The sequence below is a fragment of the Miscanthus floridulus genome, chromosome 14, assembly GCF_019320115.1.
Source record: "Miscanthus floridulus cultivar M001 chromosome 14, ASM1932011v1, whole genome shotgun sequence".
Classification (NCBI taxonomy): Eukaryota; Viridiplantae; Streptophyta; class Magnoliopsida; order Poales; family Poaceae; genus Miscanthus; species Miscanthus floridulus.
Window position 1 is genome coordinate 11,127,174 of NC_089593.1, and position 6,058 is coordinate 11,133,231.

Here is a 6,058-nt window from a genome sequence, read left to right on the forward strand (position 1 = left end):
ACGTCGGTCTTTGCTAGATCTAGAAGAGGGAGGCGGCGCTAGCTAGATCTAGGTGGAGGGGAGGTGGCGGCGCTGGTAGATCTTGGTAGAGGGAGGAGGCATAAGAAGAGACGAGAGAGAGGTGGCAGCAGCGGAGGGACACGAGTTGAGAGAGAGAGAGGTGTCGGTAGCAAAGGGGGCGCGCTCCCAATCGATGAGAAACAATGGAGGGGACGGGGTGGGCAGACGACGGTGAGATCCTAAAGTTTCGACGCCGGTGAGCGACGGCGGCGGCTAACTCTAGCACGGGAGAGGAAAGGGAAGGAGAGGAAGGAGCGTGGGCGAGTCAGAGACAGACGCGACGCGAGGCTCAGGAGAGGGGAGGGGCCGACGGACGTGAGTCTTGGAGTTAGGTAGATTTCATCTTTTTTCGGGTCTGAAATATAAGACCACAGACTTGGATGGCACTAGATGCGTCTCGGACATAAAAACATACTAGAGACGCGTCTATGGATATATTACAGCATGTTGACCCCACCAGACCGGTGACCCTGGCCAGCGGCTTATTACAGTCTGTGGACTCATATGGCAGATGCATGTTCGTATGACGTCTGTAGGGGGCCCGGTAGATATTATAGGGTGTGTTTGGTTTGAGGAATGGGTGGTCCATCATGTTCTCACACCTCACTTTTTGTATTTAGTTTGCGGAATTGAATGAGTTGATCTATCACCACCTCATTCTTCACAAGCTAATAATTAGTATATGCATGAGGAATGAGTTAGTTCCACCAAAATTCATGGATGAACTCATGATGCATGTGGTGACTCCACAAACCAAACACACCCATAGTTTTTCACATAGTGGAATGTCATAGACACACTTGGGACCTTGGTTCATACACACGGGATGACAACCTCCCGTTGAATGCACTTGTAGCACAGTTAATTTCACGACAATTCTTGACTTTTATCCTCTTTTCCTTATGGTAACACCCTAATTGACGTTTTGCAATGATTTAAAATTGTCTAGAATTAATTAGCACTAAGACCAAATTATTAGAGGAGAAAAAAAGTATTTATAAAATTAAATCAAGCATGATATATATTATAATTTGTTTTTGTGCCATTCATGTTCCAGAATTATTTGCACAAAAAATATTTTTAAAGCTAAAACTTCTCCTGGGCCCAAACTCCGGCAGGCAGCCCAACATCTCTTCTCTCTCTCCCTTTTCTTTTTCCATGTCCAGCCGGCCCCTTTCCCCTCCCACGCCGAAGCTCACTCGGCCGGCCCAACTCCGACCCTCCCTCTCTTCTTCGTCTCAGACGGAGCAGCCCGCCGTCGCACGTACGTGTTCCCGTGGGTGCGCGCCGCCTTCGCCACGCCCGCGTGCGTCCCACGTCGCCTCCGGCCTCAGGGCCTGGCACCCGCCCCTCGTTCCCAGTTCCCATCTCCCTACGACGACCCTCCTTCCCTGGCCCTTCAATCAAGCCGTCTCTGTTGCTTGGAATGGGTAATAAAACAACACAAAAACTATTAGGGCCTCGTTCCGTTATTTGAGATTGATTCCCAGCCGCATCTTTCCTTTATAAATTTATATTACGGAGGAACATTCACAAATGCGGGACTGAAGATCAGTCCCGGTTGAAAAAAACTACTTTAGTCCTGGTTTCTCAACTGCGATTACGAATTCAGGACTAAAGGCTCCCCTTTAGTTTTGGTTCTGGGAACCGAGACTGAAAGTGGACCTTTAGTTCCGGTTGCTATTACTAACCGGGACTAAATGGCTCCTCAGACATTGCATCGGGGCTGACACATTTAGTCTCGGTTGGTGTTTCCAACCGATACTAAAGTTTCTTTTTTTTCCATTTCATTCCTTTTTATTTTATGGTTTCTTTTTAATTCAATTCTTTTTAGTATTGATTAGTTTTTCGTATACGAATTCTACGCTGCTAATATACGTCCACGTATAAGGTTCCGTTCGAGCATTATACAAAAATAACATACTAAAATATATGAAACTACATATATACAAATATTTCAAGAGGTTGTACCTGCATGGAATATGTACATAATAAAGTCACAAAAACCTTATAATCATGTTTTTAAGATTTCATTCAACCATAATCTTCAGTCGTATGGCTACTAGGTATTAATTCTTTAGGGTCATAGTGGTACACGTCTTTGGGATCTATGACCTCATCCATAAGAAATCCTGCCAATACCTCTTGAATTGCTTTGATCATAACCTTTTGCTTCCTCCATTCAATCTTCAATTCGAATGAAAGGAAAAATATGAATATATATGATTATGTATACCAACACAATGGTAATAAATAAATTGTATATATTTTTTATGTACTTGGAGGATCTCTTTACTTGTTCTCCTTAAGTACTCCATGAGGAACTCGTAGACGTAGTATCCACATAAGTTGTTCCCCGATCCCTACTGCAGACACCTCTTTACGAGAAAAAAATTCATCATCATACAATGAAGCATGGTAATAATGAATTGAACTAAATAAAGATATGGTGACTTAGCTAGTACTTACCAGGTATTGGACTACATTCAGAGCACTTTCCATCGACAATAATGGCGTTTCTCGGCGAACCTTTTCTAAGCACTGCCCAACAAAATAAATAAATGGAGTTATATCAATAAAACGGCATAAGAGAGTATACAGTGTGTGAGACCAAAATTACCACTGGAGAATATCTATTATTTTTTGGTAATCTTCTCGGGGTTTTGTCGCTGAGTCAAAGATCTTTACAATACTCCTAGGCATATCGATGATCAGTTGTATCCAGTGATAGCTACATGTTTATATGCAGGCATAACTCATTAACTAAAGTCAACATAGAGTAAAGCAAAATAAAATGTGCACAAGACATTAACACTCACTTGAAGTTGTAAGGGAAGAGTACCAGTATCTTGTCATGTTGGTTATCTAAGAACCTAAACAGATTATTATCCACTTGAGGTCGCCATCGATCATATCGAGTAAGCGTGTCCTTGAATGTGCGATTTGAATCCATGAAACCAACATCTGTTAACCCTTTTCTCTTTAGTTTAAGCATCTCATATCTACATTTATATAGTACAAAAGAATATATATAGTGTGAGGATAACTATATATAGACAATGAACTAACATGCAAGTTACTTTAATTGTAGAAAGATCACTTATAGACACCAGCAGTTGAGGAGAGATTTGTCGAGAGCATCTCAGTTTAATAAGTGGTGTAATTCATTGAACTCAATATGTAAAACGTTATAGCCATTGAAGTAATGCTCTAGCCTAATTCTAACAATAAGCCATGCCTCTTCGTTGTCACACGCTCTTAAGTACACTTGTTTAACAAGAACATTTGCGTACCTAGTGATGACAAAAACTTAGGGTTGACAAGACTCCTGCAATACTCATAGGTCCGATAAATATCAAAGTTGGCTATTGGTATCGATCCTCCCCAATGAGTTGTTGCGGTGTGAGACCTGTTGTAGCCATGAAGTCTTGGAGTGCCTCCCTATCGATTGGACCGCCTTTGGGCATTAGTACAATCATCCTCAACAACTAGCGGATCGATAGATTGCTACTCGAGCTGTGCAACATCTTTCCCTGCTCTCTTCGCTTTCAGTGACGCCTTATATGACTTGTCCGATAATGGCGAGGGCTTATGTGTCTCACATCGCTTTTTCTCCACTTCATAGACTTTTTTCCTTAGCTCTTGTTGAGCTATGTACTATGGCTTTGGTGGGTTTTTCTGAAGTTCTAACCTCCTTGCTTTTGATTCTACTAAACTTTTTCGCCAGTTATCCAAATCTTTTTGTGCCGCCGCTTTTGTTTCCTCTTCAAACTTCTCGTAAGGCAGCTTCTTCGGAGGGGGCTTTGTTTTATGATGGCTGGCTTTCTTCTTCACCAGGGCATTCACTGTTGCCCTCAACATTACCAGGGTCATCTCGCCTGATCTTATACCACGATGCATGGCATACCGGGTGTTGCAGGGTCAAAACCACGACAAGCATGTTGTTCAAGTTGGTGTCAGAGTATGAGGTCTCTGGTGGCTCGGGTGGACTTAGGAACACAAGAATCACGCAGAGAAGATGCAACGGTTTATCCTAGTTCGGGCCAATTCAGTCCCTACGTCTAGTAGCTAATGATCCTTATACTCAAGAGCACCCAAAATCTAGGGGGTTACAACAGTGTAAAGAAAGAAGAGTTGGTAGGGGGTTAGCTCGATGCTAATCCTAAGGTTGGCTCACCGTCGGTGGAGTCTCCCCCTCACCGGAGAGGAAGGAGACGACGAGATGCGGTGGAGGAGAGGCTCTCGGTGCCCCTCTCTAGGTTGCCTAGCTCTTGGTGTGGAGCAGAGGCGGATGGAATGGAATGGAGTGTCTGATGATTGAATCGAGATCCTCTCCCCTCTAGGTCTGACCTTAAACCTTATATAATGGGATAGGTCAGGTATAAGGCAGTTTGAGAGTTCTAGTCTATGGTCTATGTGCACCGGAGTCTAGGAGGGTCTTGCAATGTGCGGTGTGAACCATTGAGGTGTCTTGGAGCCAAAGAAGCCTAGCATCATCCGGCTGCTCTGTTCTGACACTCTATGTGTCAGACGGTGTCGGCTTGGACTGGCCTCCCATGGGTGAGACCTTTTGGAGTCTTCTTAGTGGCGAAGGAGGTCGGCTCTGGGGGCTGACACATGGGCTCGGAAGCCCACAAGCCCCTAGAGGTCGTGGGATGCTTTGTCTTCTTGTCTCATGCCCCGGATGTGACCTTATCGGAGGAGCAGTTGGCAGGGGCATGCCTTGGGAGCGACGCCAAGGAGCCCACGGGCATCAGTAGTCTGGGGCTTGTCTTCTTATGCCCAGGCCTTGGCTGGCATCGTTAGTCGGGCAGGAGCCAAGGGCTAGGCCCTGAGGTGTCGTAGATCGGGAACCCAAGGCTCGCGGAAGCCCCTAAGCCCCTGGCAGAAGCTGTGGTCGAGTCAGGCTTGGCCTGGTCTCTTGCCAGAGGGTGCGCATGAGCGTGCCTGATGGGCATAGCCCCCGGGTGATCCTAAAGGGGTCAGTTGGGGGCCTTCTTCATTCAGGAATCATTGGACCTGAGGCTTAACAAACCTGTATGTTAGGATCTCGTCAGGAGCCCCCGAGCCCTTCGTGGCCTCACCTGGCATGATGGTGATGAAGGGCTGAATTTGATCTTCTAGTGACCGAACCCTCCTTGGCTGGGACAACTTTTGCTGGAGAGAGTGATGTGCCCTACTGGGGCCTTCTTCTCTAGTGTGACGGGTGGTGCTCGGCTATCGAGGCTGAGCAAAGATGATGTTGATCCCTTCGTGAGTCCATGTCGCATGGGTCTTCAACATGAGCGAGAGCTTCACGGACTCATCTAGGAGTCATCGATTGTAGGCCCGAGGGTGAACTCCTTTCCAATTGGAACCTACCATGGGTCAAGTGATCAAGAGCGTTGGGCTATGGCTTAGGGCCATCTAATCATTCGGAGCTCAACGCCCTTCTGAGAGCTACGATAACAAGTCCCGATCCTCTCAGGCCGGCCTTAACAAGTCCCGATCCTCTCAGGCCAACCTTCTGGGGCCGACCCTCTGTAGCCATAGATCAGGGAAGCAGGAGCGCGCTGAGGCTCGGATGGAGGCCCTCACTGGGCCCGCTACTCAGCGGCTGCCGACCCAACTCCGAGGAGTTGGTTGGTTTTTTGGGGGATACACCACCCGAGTGCCCAGTGGTTGGGGGGTTGGGCTCCTCCATCTAGGGAGCTAGCACAGCCCCCGAGGTCACTGTGGGGCCTCCTTGCCAATGAAGGGGCAGCTTCTAGGCGTGTCCCGTCCGCTGATGCCTTGCGCTCGTGGTTTACAGTGTCTGGGCCGTCGTGCCTGGTGGAGGAGTTATGACACGCGCGCGCCCCCATGCCATCCCATCTCATCTAGGAGACAGGTTGTTGTGGTGACACAGAGCAAATCTAGTGGAGGAGGAGCCGCGCCACTTGGTGCTCATGGATCCAAGCCATCGATGATAGCCGGTGGGCTCGAGCAAGGTGGATCCCCCAAGTCCCATGATGAGGCG